Raw genomic sequence first — 18,974 nt, 5'->3', positions numbered from 1 at the left:
AAAATATAAAATGTAAAATATGCAAACGTATTATATATATATATATATATATATATATATATATATATATATATATATATATATATATATATATATATATATATATATATATATATATATATATATATATATATATATATATATATATATTTATTTATATTGGGATGAAGTTAGGGGCTACGAAGGTTTGCGTTGCATATATTTATATATTTATATACATATACATTTATTTCAATATCCTTCGATATTATTTTCTCTTTTCTTTTTTTCTGTTTTGCAGTTTGACTTTGTGGCTCAGAAAAATGTGTTAATGGGTTGTATTTCTGATGTTTTTTTCATGGAGCGGACCAACTTTTTTATTTTATTTTTCTAAGAGAGAGAGAGAGAGAGAGAGAGAGAGAGAGAGAGAGATAATGAAAAAGAGAGGGAGAGAAAAAAAGTCAGAAAAAGAGAGAGACAGACAGAATATAGAAACATACTCGTATAAAATTTAATTAAACCAAATAAAAAAAAATTCCCACAAACTGAATCGACGTAACTACCGAGCACAAATTGCATAAAACTTGTAATCAGTTAAAAAAAATAATACAAATAAATAATAATAATAAAAATCACCTACTTCATCATTATACTACATACAGAATATATAAGTCCTGTTCCCTCCCAACAATAAGAATTTTACACGCTTGTTTCTACACCAATTATATATTCAAATTAAATGTAAGTTTTTCTCTCTTACTCAATACGGATAAATAGTGTTCATGTGGCTTGTCTGTTCATTCTGTGGTTCAGCTGGATGGTTATATTAGCACAGTTAAATGTTCATAGCTGTTATCTGTCATAATATATATTTGTTCAATGATAGTTCAGGTATGAAACAAGATACACGGATGCAACTGACGTCTTATGTAATAGTCACCTCGAGATTCTAATTTCCATAATAACAGTTGTTTTAAATCACCAACTTCCTGCTTGTAAAAAAAGAAAACAAAAAATAGCGACTTTCATCCATCCTCATTTATCATAAAAAAGAAAAAAAATGTGTCATTAATTTTTATTTATGAATTACGTCAGGTGTGGGTTAGGTTTATCTGGGGACTTTAATGGCTTCCTTGGAATTAATTAACATAAAAACCAGTTAGTTGATATTAATTTATCTTGATATTCTATACACGTATCGGACTTGTTAAGGACGTATATATGTATAGTAGTGTGTGTGTGTGTGTGTGTGTGTGTGAAAACTTTCCCAAATTTCACCCAGTGGATCAATAGATGGATAATACACACATCCTGCCGATTAATCCCAAGTGGATTAAAATATAAAGAGGATTATTGTGTTTTCTTTGTGTTTTCTTCTCAGAGGTTTAAGGTACATAATAAATTTTTATCTTGAAATTATTTTATGTGTGATTTTCAATCCTGTAAGAGCGACCACCAGTAGGAATATGGGCACGAAATTAACAGCTGAGAAGGAAGTGCAGAGAGGAGAGAGAAAAAAACTCAGTCTTTTGAAAATTGATTGAATAAAACTTGAAACCTCATAATAAGGATTAATATTCTGGTGGTCAGATTCGCTTCAAGACATCCCGAAGAAAAAGTAGAAATTGGTAGGTAATTTATATCCACATTCTTAAGGCGATTTTTCATTAAAAATTTTACGAAAAAGAAGAAAAATCTGATTTACAAGACCAGGTTAATTTGGATAGAAGAATTAATGAAATTTATCTCTAAAGGTGAAGCCAAGGAGGAGGATGATGACCCCCCTCCCACTCTCACACTGAGACTGTACCTCAGGGAGTATACCTTAATAGCACTGCTGCTCTCTCCTAGCACTAGCACTACCACTACTTCATGGCATTACCACTACTACTACTACTTCAAGGCGCTACCACCACTACTAATACACATAAGCACTACTACCACTCTATAGGCACTACTATTACTACGATCACTACCTACTTTACAGGCAATACCACCACCACCACCACCACCACATACCTCACCACCACTACACACTACCACCACGCATCATCGCCACCTCCACACACCATCACCACCTCCACACACCGTCACTACCCCCACACACCATCACCACCTCCACACACCGTCACCACCTCCACACCATCACTACCCCCACACACCATCACCACCTCCACACACCATCACTACCCCCACACTCCATCACCACCTCCATCACACACCCACCACCTCCACACACCACTACCCCCACACTCCATCACCACCTCCATACACCATCACCACCTCCACACACCATCACCACCTCCACACACCATCACTACCCCCACACCCATCACCACCCTCCACACACCACCTCCACACAATCACCACCTCCACACACCATCACCACCTCCATACACCATCACCACCTCCATACACCATCACCACCTCCATACACCATCACCACCTCCACACACCATCACCACCTCCATACAACATCACCACCTCCAGACAACATCACCACCACTATACACCATCACCACCTCCATACACCATCACCACCTCCACACACCATCACCACCTCCGTACACCATCACCACCTCCACACAACATCACCACCTCCATACACCATCACCACCTCCACACAACATCACCACCTCCAGACATCAATTCATTCAGATTATTTTTGTTCCTCGGCCGGGATACTCGGGGAACGGCGAGATGGATCAGTGTAATTTTGTTGGCCCTGCAAGATCCTAACGGGAGCATTTTTATGCCCTCGGCATCATAAATCGGCATCAGTTGCACATTTTTATGAGGGTATAAACCCGAGGCATAGAAAACGGCGGGTCATGTCACTTTTACTGTTGCTCCTAAAAAGATATGGCGGGCTTTTACGTGGGGGGAGTAATTTGATATTATGTTATTCATTGAAGGACGAGGAACACTGCGCTTCTTAGGGGGTAGTGGAGTGGAGTGGGGGGCAGTTGTTCTTGTGTAGAGGAATTAGTTGTTCTTATTGTGTAGAGGACAAGGATAGTGGGATTTGTGGTTGTTAGGTAAAGGAATATGATAGTGTAAATTATAGGTGTTCTTGTTGTGTAAAAGGGCAGGATAATGTGAAGTGTGTTTGTTGTTTTGTAAAAGAAAGTAGTTGTTTTGTTGTGTAGACGAACAAGGAAGTGTAAAGAAGCTAAGATTGTTTGTAGAGTGTTGTTATTTGTGTTATGTAGATAAACAGACTACTAAAGACTGTAGTTGTTCTCATTATATGGAAGAACAGCCGGATGCGACCCTCAGGTTTTCTTGTTAATATGTAATGAAACTGCAAATTTACAGTTACGGTTAGTGTCTTTCTGTATCGAAGAACTCTAAGGTTATGTTCACGTTCTGGTTGTTCTCTGTTACGTTAGAGAACACAGCCGTGATAGCGATGGTTGTTCTTGATAGGTTACGATATATTAGAGAACACAGAGATGATAACTATAGTAGGTCTGGTTATATTATATTAGAGAACTATAGCTCTTTTTCCTAATGTACATTGGGGTAAAAATCAAATCCTGTTCATATCCTCATAGGAGTATCGTTTATGACAACCGGGTAATAACTAGTTGAAAATTTTATTCATCTCAAAAATTTATAATAATTCTGCAATGGTGAAAAATTATTGCCGGTGGTCGCGGGTGCTATTAAAGTTAATGGGGACTGTAATTGCGGCGGTTTCGAGCATTAAGATGAACTGCGGAGTAATTATAGGTCTCTAATACTGTAGTGAGCCGGACACCCAGATTGTAGTTTTTGAATCTGAAACAAAGAGGACGCCATCACTTGTGGTTTCACCCCAGATGTCCCTTAGTCTTCCTACACCGCCAGCTGACCCACACGTCTTAATCTTGTCTCTTTTTTTAAGCTCTCTCACCTTCTCTCCTCGTAAGCTTTCGTATTTTAACAAGAAATATATTCTGTTTTTTTTATTATTTCAATTTTTTTATTCGTCGATTTGTAAAATGAATTTAGAGAATTGTTGTTGGTTCTGTATGCTTCAGGAATATACTGAGATACAAAATCTAGTGAGATAGTTTCACTTATTCAATATACTGTATCACACTCGTTCATCACTTTCATTACCATAGATGAGACCCGGATAATTATTACACAAAGACACTGTTTCGTTACGTACATTTTACACACCATGAGGCAGCAGAGTCACTTTCAATTGTACACAAAGAGAATTGTTTATTTTCTGAAGCGATACTGATTGATTAACTATTAGTATTTATACAGTGGGACATTGAATCATTAGTTTCACTAACATTGAGGCCACGAAATATATTTTTTGTAAACCTCGTGTGTGTGTGTGTGTGTGTGTGTGTGTGTGTGTGTGTGTGTGTGTGTGTGTGTGTGTGTGTGTGTGTGTGTGTGTGTGTGTGTGTGTGTGTGTGTGTGTGGCCGCTCAGGTATATAATCCTAATTACAGATTATAAACGAAATTGTCATTATTAACCTAATTAATGTAATATAATTTAACCCAACCTTATTTAACCTTATTTTAGATATAGTTTGTTAACGTTATGATTGAATTCATATTGATGGAAATTAGTTTCTATTATGATTATATTCATCCTGATATATCGCAATTACCGTGATATAGCGTGAGAGAGAGAGAGAGAGAGAGTATTAATGCCTATTTAGAAAAGACGAAACACAAATCGCAATATCTTTTTCTATTCTTTTTTTTACATTGCGGGCAAGAGGCAGAGACTGAACATATTTCTGTTTTGTTGTTGGCAAGAGATGCATATAAAATGTTACTGCACTTTTATGACGAGCAATAGACAAAATAAAATAAAAATATATACTGTATATATGACGACGACGGAGAGAAAAATTCCAAGTACTGTTCTTAGGTATAGACTCCCCCCCCCAAAAAAAAAATTTCAAGGAATTTTTCTATTGCTGAAGATTTTTATTTTTTTTTCATCACTTCAGTTCATTATTATTTGGATGGAGAGGGAGATGTTGCCCTGTGTTATTATGGTATGTTAATTACTTTCATTTTTACTCTTGTTTTGAGGAAGTGAATTTAGTTAGTTGTATTTTTTTATGGTAAATGAAAATGAGCTCCTGTATTCATCTATGGTAAACATAACACTGATAGGGGAGGAAAGTCATTCATTTTTACCTATCAGTCATTATCTTTTTTTTCTTGACAGGGAAAAAAATACAACTCAGATATTTTGAATATAAGAGAAAGTTTTACCCTTGTGAGGAAAAGACTTGAGGAGGAGGAGGAGGAGGGAGAGGACCATGGTGACTGGAACCTTATTGGCAAGGTCAACACAGCGGACTTAAGGTCGTGTGAGGAAAGACGTCTTTTCTGTCACGGTGATGTTGGGGGGTGGGGGAGGAGGAGGAGGAGGAGGAAGAGGAAGAGGAAGAGGAGGAGGAGGAGTAGTGATGGAGAGGAACCAGCAAGGAATGATGGAGGTGGGAGGACAAAGAGGAGGAGAGGAGGGAGGTAGGTAGGTAAGGGAAAAAACACACCGGATTTATGTTGCTGTTTTAATATCCTTTAGTGGTTCATCGGTCCACAGGATCTCGAAGCACCGGTCAATAAATCAGTTTCTACACTAGACAATAACTTTTAAAAACACTGAAGAGATGATCTTTCAAGTAGGGAAGAGGACCTATATGGAACAGGTGGGGGTGATAGGAAGAGGGTTAGAGGGAAAGAAGGAAAGGAACCCATGAAGGAATATGGAAAGGGAGGGATAGACAGGGGACAGGGAAGCAAGGAAGAATTACACGTGAGAGGAAGGAAAAGGGGGGGGGGGGGGGGCGTAGAGACAGAAACCCACACTGGGGGACCAGATTGGGAGGGGAAGAGTATAGTAGGTATAAAGGGGGCCCATGGGGAGGGGTGATGGAGAGTGGGGGTCATTTGGAGTGGGGAGGAGAGAGTGGGCCCATGTGGAGTGGAAAGGAAGGAAGAATGGGTCCATGTTAAATGGAGAGGGGTAGAGAGTGGGGGGGTCATGTTGAGTGGAGAGGGGGAAATAGTGAGCCCATGTGGAGTATAAAGGAGGGAAGAGTGGGCCCGTGGAGAGGGGTAGAGAGTGGGCCCATATTGAGTGGAAAAGGGGAGAGGAGGAGAGTAGAGTGGACCCCCAGCACCTCTAGGCTGGCTGGGGGTCGTAAACTGCGCGACACACCCACCACAACCTCACAGCTACGACTCTGCATGATTAATAGCAGCAGTCAGTCACTCAGGGGCGTCCTCACCCTCCTACCAACACTTCATCACCCTGCTGCCCGGGTCTCTGCTTGTAGGGGCGTGCACGACACCTTCACATGTAATACTGCCTTGCTGTGTAACTACGAACTTTAAATGTAATATAAATATCAGTGTAAATATACACACACACACACACACACACACACACACACACACACACACACACACACACACACACACACACACACACATACAGAGCTGCTCGACACCACAGCTGCATCAGGATTACAAGACAAGCCTCTTTCCAACCACTGTATAGACCAACAGACACTAGTTAACTTGTATATGTACCTCGTGTTTCCTGTTCTTTTTGTACTGAAAGCTTTTGTTAAATGACCCAATGTCACCATATGTAATTTATGTCATATGTGTTCATAGTGTATTTTCAGCCCTTGATTACTGTTTTTTCTCACACACACACACACACTCTATATATATATATATATATATATATATATATATATATATATATATATATATATATATATATATATATATATATATATATATATATATATATATATATATATATATATATTGCAGAGTATCAAACTGTAAAAGGGTAATTTAATATCTGTTACCTCCATTTCCTCTTGCCTGAGGTGGTCTCTACTATATTATACCGGCTGGGGCCTCTCTGTCTCTCTCTCTCTCTCTCTCCCACTGGTCCACCAAGCTCAATGGACTGTGGGTGGCTGGAGAGAGGAGGGGGGATAGTGTGGGGAGCCTTGGTGGGAGGAGGGAGGACCGGGGCGCTGTTTAACCGCGGCAGACAAGTGGCATGAGAATCAGTCATAAGTCTTCATCGCGGAACCCCCTCCTCTTCCCTCCCTTCCTTCCCTCCCTCCTCTCCACCCCCTCCACCCCCCCTGACGACTCTTTAACAAATAGAGGTACTTAGTATTACTACACGGTCCCAGACGCTTACCCCCACACGTGCTGTTCATGACTTAATTGCTCTCCCCACAACCTGTCTTTCACACCTGTAATGATGAGTCCTCTTACCTGTAATAGGCAACTCCCTCCCTCTTCGTGTCTTGTAGTGGGTACTTGTGGGTTCGCATCTTTATCTTCACTTACAATGGGTTTCTCTCCCTTCTGTCTTTTAATGGGTAACCTCCCCTCCTCTCCTCACTTGTAATTGGTAGCCCCTCCTCTCACATGTAATTGGTAACTTCCTCCTCTCCTCACCTGTAATGGTTCCCCCTTCCTTCTTACCTGTAATGGGCTAACCCCCCCTTCACCTGTAATTGGACCTCCCCCTTCCTTACCTGTAATGGGGCACTCGTTAGTCGACCCAGCCATCAGGTACAGATAAATCATTGCTAAAGGAGGCAGGAAGGTTGTGTCTGACGAGGGGAGGGAGGGAGGAAAGGAGCTTTATGTCTCATCAGAGGGAAGGAGCTTTATGTCTCATCAGAAGGAAGGAGCTTTATGTCTCATCAGAAGGAAGGAGCTTTATGTCTCATCAGAGGGAAGGAGCCGTAAGTCTCATCAGAAGGAAGGAGCTTTATATCTCATCAGAAGGAAGGAGGAGGGCAGGAGCTTTATCAGAGGCAGCAGAAGGAAGGAGCGTAAGTCTCATCAGAAGGAAGGAGCTCTCATCAGAAGGAAGGAGCTTTATATCTCATCAGAAGGAAGGAGCTTTATGTCTCATCAGAGGGAAGGAGCCGTAAGTCTCATCAGAGGGAAGGAGCTTTATGTCTCATCAGAGGGAAGGAGCTTTATGTCTTATCAGAAGGAAGGAGCTTTATGTCTCATCAGAGGGAAGGAGCTGTAAGTCTCATCAGAAGGAAGGAGCTTTATGTCTCATCAGAGGGAAGGAGCCGTAAGTCTCATCAGAAGGAAGGAGCTTTATATCTCATCAGAAGGAAGGAGTTTTATGTCTCATCAGAGGAAAGGAGCTTTATGTCTCACAAAGGGAACAATAGTATAAACGATTATAATTCTCAGCTTTAAAAATAGTTCTAGTATTAAAATGTATTTATATAATATGTATTAGTGTATCCCATAATCACCACTAACAACATATTTATCTAAACTTTAATCCATCGGTCACTAAGTCTTGACATCTGCAGTGAACTAGTTATAACATCTTGAGTACGATACCAAGTGAGATACGTTCACCCACACGGTAAAATGTCTTAATATAATATGTTAACTCTTTGACTGTGGCGATATAATTTACTTGAGTAGATTGGCACTGTACATAAGGAGTGTATTCATTGTCTTCACTGGGTTGATATTCAGCTACATTCATCATTCATAGTTTTGTATTATAAGATTTATTTATTTTTTAGGATCTTTTTTTTATAACCCCGCTGGCTCACACCTGCTCACACCTGTATTATGTATTTATAGATGTATTAACAGGTGTAGTCTTATTGCTCATCCGTATTGTTGGTCACAGTAATACCTGAATTTGTTTTTTACTTTATTTTACTTTTATTTTTTCTCAACTTCATATAAAATAAAATATAAAAAGCAAAATAAAAGGAAGGATGTAATAAAGTAATAAAGCGAGGAAGAACAGTGGATGAAAAGTTAGGGAGTTCACAGAGGGAGACAACAGTGTAGTTCAAGAGGGAGAAATAAGTAAGACTGAGGAAGACTTGACAATAGACGTGTGGAGGGAAAGAAAACGGGAGAGTAAGAGGGTAGGGGGTACTATGGGAAAGACCGAGAGCGTGGGTTACAGGAGAAGGAGCAGTAGAGGGAGTCGGGGGTGGGTGAGAGGATTAAGAAGCAGAGATGGAGGGAGAGAAAGAGAGAGAAGGGAAGGGGAGGGAAGGGAAGGGGCAGCACCCAGCATACCACACGCCCGCGCATGACACTCCATGATCCTAGCCTGGCGTGAAAACAAAGCACCTTTTTCCCCCCTCTGCATCACGGCCCGCCTGAGCATGAAGGGATCTGGTCGTTGGGGCGTCACACCGTCCACCTACACACACACACATACACACACACACACATGGTAAAAAAAATCTCTCCAATGCTTCAGTATTAGTGCCCAAGTTGAGAGTCTTGTGCCGCTGGCTTGTCTATAACCAAGACACAACAAATTTGATAGCTCTTGCCTTTACCACCTTCCCCACTCCCTTCCATTCACCATTGTTCCCTCCCTCCCTCCCTCACTCCTTCTCTCTTTTCCACCCACTCCTCTTCCTTCCCTCTGTCCCTCCCACCCACCTTCTCCTCCACCCCAAAACACCCGTGGGGCCAGGAAGGGGAGGAGGAGGAGGAAGAGGGAAGTTGGAGAGGGAAAAACTAGTCACATGCGAAAACGTTGTCAATTACAAACTTCCTTCAAATATGTGCACGAAAATTTCACCATTTACCCATCATCACTTTTTGTGGTCAGTCATTCCCGAAATTAAATGTTGAAATGTGTGAGGGAGTCTTAGGTAGGTACCATGGGAGTATTAGTGGTTACATACATACATACATACATACATACATACATACATACATACATACATACATACATACATACATACATAAAATTTTTAAAAGACTATCTATCGATCTTTGTCTATTCTGTATGTGTATAAATTCATTTATACAGTACATACGTACATACATGCATACAGATTGAGAGACAGAAAGAGAAAGCGAGTTATGAGAGTTGAAAAATAGACAGTCGTATTAACAGAAGGACAGAGAGAATGATGCATAGATTAAAAAGGGACACAGCCACATATGCAGCCACACATACAGATAGATAGACAGGTAGATAGACAGACATAGAAACATATACAAGTATGAGGAATGGTAAAAGAAATTCATTTAATATTTCCTTGTTCAGTTTAGTCTCCCAGAGTTCCATAAACTTCACCTGTTCTTCAAACTCACTATATTATTCCTGAACGTCTTCCCAAAAACTTCTCCTCATATCACGCCTCAGTAGCCTTCTTCAGCTCCTCACCATTCGGAAGGCGGTGTCCTCTGGGGTTGGACTTTAGGTCTCAAAACAGATTATTGTCTCTCGGGGCCAGATTTGTGCTGTAGTGAGGATGGTTAAACAGCTTGAAACTACAGTTGTGAATATAGTAGACATCCAGCGTATTGTCGTGGAGCAGCAGAACACCTCAACAATCCCGTCGTTTCTGTCTAATGTCGTCGAGCTGTTTTAACATTAGGACAACATAAGTCACCAGTGATCATTGTTTTATGCATCAAGTAGACAATCAGCTGAATCCCTCCTTCCGCCATGCCAAATAATCTTAAGCATTGTTCTAGCCAACAGAGGTTCCATCTTAGGGTTTTTTTGAGAACTCGGTACCTCCATTGCACGGATGTCATCTTCGACTCAGGGTCCCAGTGATAAACCCACAGGTCTCTCCTCCCGTCACCAGAAGGAGAAGAAAGTTAGCTGGATGGGCTTTGTACAGTTGAAGTAGTTCGTAAAGTGAGGCTGTCCTGACGTGTCGATCCTTAGCGATGAAGTTTTTTGGGAACGCAGCTGGTAGACAAACTCAGTGATACTTCAAGCCGCCATCAACCTCGTCCCTCTCACACCAGTCATATTCTGTGTATCGTCCCTCTTACCCCAGTCCCTTTCTGTATACTGCCCCTCTCACCCCAACCCCACTCTGTATACCGCCCCTCTCACCCCAACCCCACTCTGTGTACTGCCCCTCATCCCAACCCCACTCTGTGTACTGCCCCTCTCATCCCAACCCCACTCTGTGTACTGCCCCTCTCATCCCAACCCCACTCTGTGTATTGCCCCTCTCATCCCAACCCCACTCTGTGTACTGCCCCTCATCCCAACCCCACATTATGCAGCGGCCCTCTCACCACCTTTATACTCAGTAATAATACTAACTTTCATATAGAGTTTAATTTACCCCTATACAGTGTTCCAGACAACATCAAGTCCCATATGGTGTGTTGTACAAAGGATCAGATGTTGATAAGATAGTGTTCAGCCTTGTCTTAAACGGGAGCTTTATGCATAAAGGATTCCATTATTTTCTCCTCAAAGTCACAAACAAGAGACATTGTTTGCAAATGAATCCTCACAATTCTGTAAGATTTTAACGCCATCATATATGTTTACTTTAAACTACTAAATGTAAATACACACACACACACACACACACACACACACACACACACACACACACCAGCGACTAGTCATTGCGAATGCCCTTGATTGCTGTTGTAGAGAGAGAGAAAAAAAATATATACACCCCCAGATAAAAAGATCTTTGCCGAAATCATATGTTTAGGATTAACTCGCAAAAACTTCCTTCTCGATCATGGGTCTTTGATTGGCATTGCAATAGACTTCCACCAGATCATAGGTTTATCATTGCCATTGTAATAAACCTGCGGCCAATTACGTGTTTATGACTATTATTGCAGTAAACCCGAGGCAGTCATGTGCTTGCGACAGTAATTGCAATAACTTGGGTACAAAATAATGGGTTTAAGGATTAGCGAATCAATATTTTCCTGATGAGGGAGGTGGGAGGTGGGGGATTACGTGTTTTATATTGATTAGCGGCACTTGCAAATCTCACAGACATTGCTAAGTCTTGCGAAGAAGTTACAACGAACCTGGCAAGCGGCTGGCAGTAGGTGGGTAGGGGTGATAAGGTTGGAGGTTGGGTGGTGAATGTGATACTGGGGTGATGAGTGTGATGCTGGGGTGGTGAGTGTGATGCTGGGGTGATGGTGTGATGGCGTGAGGTGTGATGCTGGGGTGATGAGTGTGATGCTGGCGTGAGGAGTGTGATGCTGGGGTGGTGAGTGTGATGTTGGGGGTGGTGAGTGTGGTGCTGGGGTGATGAGTGTGATGCTGGGGTGAGAGTGTGATGCTGGGGTGGTGAGTGTGATGCTGGGGTGGGGAGTATGATGCTGGGGTAAGGAATGTGATGCTGGGGTGGTGAGTGTGATGCTGGGGTAAAGGTGGTTAACTCTTTCTGTATCTTAAAACTATAGAAATTTATTTTGTTTGTATTTCACCCAGTTATTTGTTTTGAAATCCTCACTCCTCCCCTCATAACCCGTTCCCTCATTTTACAACCTCTTCCCCCTCACCCTTCCCTTCCCTTCACCCTTCCTTCCTTCACAACCCTTCCCCCCTTTACTACCCTCCCATTCACAACCCTTCCCTTTCTCTCAGAACCCTCCCTTTCCTCAGAACATCTCCCTTTCCCTCACAACCTCCTTTCCCTCCCCTCTCCTTTCCTCACAACCTCTCCTTTCCCTCCCACAACCAGTCTTCCTCTTCCTTGATCAACCACCACACCCCTCCACCAGGCCAGACGCTCCTCCCTCCCCCCTCACAACCTAACATCTCCCCTCTGAAATTAAGTGTATTTATATATAGCTCTCGAGTTCAGTTCATTTGTGTATTTGTCCGGTGGTCCCTGTACAATGATTTCTTTATTTGCATAGTTGAATAAATTAAAGTAGGTCGTGTCTCTCTCTCTCTCTCTCTCTCTCTCTCTCTCTCTCTCTCTCTCTCTCTCTCTCTCTCTGATCTTCTCATTCTGGTCTTTGCTTTTGTCTTCCTCTTCCTCCTCCTCCTTTTTCTTCTTCTTCTTCTTCTCCTAGATTCCTTCTCTCTTCTTTTTCTCTTGTTTTGTCTCATCTTACTCCATCATTGCCTTTTCGTTTTTCCTCCCCCTCTTCTTCCTTTTACATCTCCTCCTCTTCAGCCTCTTCCTCTTACCAGATCCAGTTGCCTTCAGTTGTCAATGGCTTTCTTCCTTCCTTTCATCACACTATAATATCGCTTAGGTTTTCTTTGACCACGACTGTCCCTATACGCTTCACCCATAACATTTTCATGCAGCTATTGATTTTATTATATTTTACTGTATATAATATTTTATTTATTTATTTACTTACTTACTTACTCACTTACTTACTTACTTACTTACTTATTTGTTTATACTACTACTACTACTACTACTACTACTTACCACGCTTGGTGTTTGGGGCTAAGTACTGTAATGGATAATATAGATTAAAATACTCCGACCATTTTTCTAAGTAGGTGTTTTAAGTAAAGTAAGTGGATCTCCCTCCCTCCCCCCTTCCCTTCTACTTAAGCTCCTTCCTTTGGGTGGTGTTAAGAAGTTATGATAAAAGCCTTGTGTAAAAATGCTTTGTTTCTTGTCTTTTATCGTAGTATATGATGATGGTATGTATTTGATATGTTTCTGTAATGATTAATTTATTGTTTAATTTATTTCTATATATATGGTTGATCACATAAGAGGGTTTTATTTGCGTAGAGTTTGGTGAGTGTCTGTTTGTCTGTCTGTCTGTCTTTTTCACTTATATATTTTTTCCTTTAGTTAATGTATTTTTATATGTTATTTCTCTTCGCTCTTATTACTATTGCCTTTCTCTCGTCATTCTCCCATTCTCTCTCTCCTTACTTTATCTCTTTTTCTCTTTCTCTCATTCTGTCAATTCTCTCATCATCTCTTATCTCTCCTCTCTTCATCTCTGTTACTCTTTCTATCATTCTCCCACGTCTCTTCACCTTCTCCAGTGTCTTATTTCCCATCTTCCTTCATTTACTTCCTTCTTTCACTCTATTTCTCTCACTTATATGATTATTACTTGTCGCACTTTCCTCACTGTTTATTTCACTCCTTCCAGCATTTTTTCTCACTTCTCTATCCACTTCTTTCTTTCATTCTTTCATTATCTCACCTCCTGTCTCCATTTCTTTCTTTCTCTCTTTCTTTCTTTCTTTCTTTCTTTCTTTCTTTCTTTCTTTCTTTCTTTTATCCCACTCAACAAATCTCTTTTTTTTGCCCTATCAATATTTCTTCTTGTCTTTGTTTATTCCTCAAGTGAAAATCTAAGAGAAGAGGAAATAGAGAATGAAAATAAAGAGGGAGGGAAATGGAAAAGAAGATAAGGAAATGGAAGAGAAGAGAGAAAGACTCATGGATAAAGATAAGACATAAAAGAGAATGAAACAGAAAATCGAAAAGTTGGAAGAGGTATGGGAAAGGTTAAGAGGAAGCAGGTGGAAAAGGGGGAGACGGGTGGCAGAGAAAGAGGCGTGGGAGAGGGTAAAATATGAAACAGGTAATATGAAAAAGGAGAAAAAAGCATGAGAAACATAAGTAAGGAAACGATGAAAGGGGTAAAACAGAAAAGAAGAAAGACGTGTGGGAAAGAATGATAAACAAGAGTAATATATGGAAAAATGAAGGAGGAAGAGGATAAGAAACGGAAAAGGGAGAAGGAGGAAGAATAGTGAGATTGTTTAAGAGATGGATAGGAATAGTAAAATGGAAAAGTACTTGTATGAGAGATGGGAAAAATATACAATACAAAAAGGTGAAGAGGAAGAGACGTGGGAGAGGATTAAGATGTGAAAGGAGGGAAGATAAAAAAAAAAGAGAGAGAAAATAAGAAATGGTAAAAAAAAGTGAGAGGAGACAGACGTGAGGTAGAATAACGGATGGAAGGGGAATAATGTGGAAAGGGTGGTTATGTGGAAGAGAGTGGAGAGGGGTTGGATGGGCACCTGATGTTGACAAAGACCTGTCCTCTCCTCTCCTCTCCTCTCCTCTCCTTCAGTAGAACGCCGTCGGTCGCACCAAGACCCTGAACCATCATCAACCACTGCTGTCACGGCGGATGGTCACACATACAGACACGCACGTACCCTCACACGCACACACATACACAAAAACCTACACACACACACACACACACACCAAAAACAAAAACACTATGCACTCACACACGTACACCAAAACCTACACACTCACGCATACATGCACACACGCACGCATGCACACGCAAATAAGTATGCAAACCAGACATAAAAAGATACTCCTAAAATCATTATATTTGAATACAGAATAACTTTTAAATAATTATTCGCATTATTCAAAATTACCTAAAATTTTTCACTTCTAGTAAATTAGCGTATCAAATAGGTATTAGTTCATAGATAGAGGAGAGTTACCTGTGTAATTTGCCTTTAGTGTATTACTAATGTAATTTCTTGAAGACTGGATTGGTTTAGTACCTGTAATTAAGTCTGGTCCGTGATTGGCGATAACTGTTGCGTAGAATAGATCAAAATGGAACCTTAAATTTTACCTGAGCTGTGAGCTGTATTTTAGTTAGTTATTGTTATTATTATTATTATTATTATTATTATTATTATTATTATTATTATTATTATTATTATTATTATTATTGTTATTATTATTATTATTATTATTATTATTATTATTATTATTATTATTATTATTACTATTATTATTATTATTATTATTATTATTATTATTGTTATTATTATTATTATTATTATTATTATTATTATTTGTAGTAGTAGTATTGTCATTGATGTTGTTATTGTTATTGTTCTTACACTGACTCATCCACTAGTCTATTTTCTATAACCAAGTTGAGAGGGTATGGTAAATGGGTACCAGCAGCCTGTCCGTCCGTCCGTCCGTCAATCCGTCCAAGTTTCATTTGCTGAAGCCCAACCCAAGAACAGTTTCAGAATCGTAGTATAATTAATATGCAAATTAACTTGATTGTAAAGAGGATATTGTGAGACAGAATAACTTTGGTAAGGAGATGTGGTGGTGGAGTGAGTGTTTTTTATCGTTATTTTCTGTTTTAAATCTATACAATTATTAATAGATTTCTTCTTATTTTCTCCTTTGTCGTTTTTATTATCAGTTCTTCATTTCTTCTATTTTAATCTTTATCTTTTCTGGTTTTCCGTTTTTACTTCACCTTTTTTTTTAATTACGATAAATTTACCTGTGAATATTTCTTAATTTAGTTCATTGATTATTGCTAATTTGATTTTCGTATTGCGATTCAGTTCTAGAATTCAGTCTCGTGAGAGGATTTTATTTTATTTTTCTATTTTACTTCTATAAATAATAATCATCCCCTTTACCTCTTACCTGTTTATCTTCGTCTTCCTGGTTTTTCGTAATTACCTCACCTGTAAAGATAGAATAAATGAATATGTTGATGATCACCTCACTTGATTTTCTCATTTCGATTCAGTTTTAAAATTCAGCTTTGTGGTATTCCCGATGTTGAGGTGTTTTGTGGCGTCAGTTTTTACTCCCACGTTAAACTTTTACCGCTTCTTGCGCCTCCGTCCCCAGGATAACTAATGACTCGGTAATGACTACAATAATTGATTTTTCTAGAAATTGGATTTTAATACATGAATGATTCAATCTCATTCATGGCCACGTACATCCTCACACACACACACACACATAGGGCGTACATATGCAATTTTATGTCCTTGATAAGATAATATTAACATCATTATCTCCTTAAACAACCACGTCACCACCAACAGGTCACGGTTGCTCAACAACCACACACACACACACACACACACCTAACCACGTCACCAACAAGTCACCCTCGTGTACAACAACCAGACGTAACGGTGACAGCAGTGTAGGTACAGCCAAGGTGGTACACAACACCAGGCGATCACCGTACCACAGCGACGCCCACCATGCCCGATAACACCGATATTACCAGAACTATAAAGTTTTATTCTAGTTCCTCTGGCGCCTCCTCCTCCTCGTCTTCCTCCTCCTCCTCATATTCGCTGCTTCTCTGCATCTCCAACTCCTCCTCCTCCTCCTCACTGCACCTCCAGCGCCCCCCTCCTCCTCGCTGCATCTTAGCACCTCCTCCTCCTTCTCCTCCTCCAAATCGTCCTTCTGCACCACCTCCTCCTCCTCACCCCCCCCCCTCGCCGCCTCTGCACATTCTCTCTCTACAACACTTGTCTCTTGCGATACATAACACGAAAGATAATAGTTGGCGCCATAAACTCTGGCTGATAAAGTTGGGGAAAATCTTGATCATCAAACTCGGTCTAATTATTCATGACATCTCGTTACATATCGAATTAATAAAGCCTTTCTTAAGACCAGACAGACAGACAGACAGACAGGGGTAACTCTATAAGCTTTCCCACCACCTTCCCAGTTTCGGGTTTTTCAGGCTGGTGGTGTGGTTGTGGGAGCGTGATTGTAGGGGGTGGTGGTGGTGGGAATGTGGTTGTAGGGGGGTGGGAATGTGATTGTAGGGGATGGTGGGAATGTGGTAGTGTTGGGAGTCTAGGAATGAGTTAGGATATGGGTGTAGCACTTACAGTAGAGAGAGAGAGAGAGATTGTATAGTAATTTAATCGTAGCGGAGATGACGGGCGAGTGAGGAGACGGACGGGAACGATGACAGCGGCGGTGATGATAGTGGCGTTGACGGTGTGTCGGGCTGTCTCTCTCACCTGCCGCCGCTGTCAATACTCCCCACCTGCAGTTTATTGTTCTTGTTGCGTTTTTCTCTCCTCCAATAAAAATGTTGGTCGAATTTTTTGGAGAGGGGTTTACAACTTCGGGTAACCCTGGGATATGTAACGAGCTTAAATAAAACCGATTTCCTTTAGAATTAATTGTTTTATACGAGGAAGAAATACTGGTTAGGTTAGGTTTGGTTAGGCGATATTATTGCTATAGGAAATAAGAAAAAGGTCGTGGTTGATCCTATTGCATTGTGTTGATCTGTGCAGGTGAGTCTCTCGTTACCTGGTGATAAAGTTGTTGTGGTTTTCCTGAGGGGGAGACAAAACATCTCAGGCCAGGATGGAAGGAGGGAGGTAATGCACTTTTTTACACTCCCAGAAAAGCCTTTGGTCTTATAATATTTCCCCTTACTTTGCATCTATAGTCAATGTTCTATGGCATTATCAAGGTGTGGAGGTGAAGGTATTTTTCCAGGTACTAATTACTACTGTTATATTTTTTTCTGTTGTTTATTATTTATTGTTTAGTCTATATTTTGCCTGTTGTCACTACCACCACTACCACCACCACCACTACTACCACTACCACCACCACCACCACCACCACTACTACCACTACCACCACCACTACTACCACCACCGCGTCATCATCGCCGTCCGGTTACCTTTTTGCGTTCAGCTCACATGCCTGAAAGCGAGGAGCATTTGCACCTGTTCCCGATGTTTTTCTATGTCTACGTTATCATTAATTCCTTATCTTTGTCTGCACCTAAAATATACACCAATTATTTAAAAAACGGAAGATATTATGATTTTTCAGTATTTTTTATTATATATGATAGAGTTTACAGCCGTTAATATTAATTACTCATTTTATATTCAGTTGCAATTATCCACCGGACTAACCCAATCAAAGTAGAAAGTAAGAATTTCGTGTCAAATTTATACATTATACTTGAATTTATTATTTTATCGGATTATAAGAGATTAGTATATTTTTTCGCTGTTCTTTAATTTTTTTTTTATTTTTTTTTTGTTCTTGATGGTGATGTAGTAGAGATGTGTGAGAGTAATAATGTACTGACGGAGTATTAAGAGACGGTAATAATCCAATGAGACATAATTATCTAATGCCTCTCCCTAATTCTTTCTTCTGTTTTTTTTCATATTTATAATTCTCTTTCGGGTGTCTCTCTTTCTCACATACTAGGTCTTATAAGTCTCTCCTTTCTCACACTCACTAAAGCACTTTCAGGTCCCTCCCTCCCTCCCACACACCAAGTACAGTGTATATCCGCGATAATTTTGATACACCCAAGTTCACCTCCTCGCAAAACACCCTAATGAGATGTAATGTTTGTTGTTTGTGTTTCGTGATGCTTTCGGATGTGTCGCGACATGTTTTTGCTTCTATAATAATGACAT

This window comes from Homarus americanus, unplaced genomic scaffold, assembly GCF_018991925.1.
Source record: "Homarus americanus isolate GMGI-L3 unplaced genomic scaffold, GMGI_Hamer_2.0 scaffold13495, whole genome shotgun sequence".
Taxonomy (NCBI): domain Eukaryota; kingdom Metazoa; phylum Arthropoda; class Malacostraca; order Decapoda; family Nephropidae; genus Homarus; species Homarus americanus.
This window is presented reverse-complemented; position numbering follows the sequence as displayed.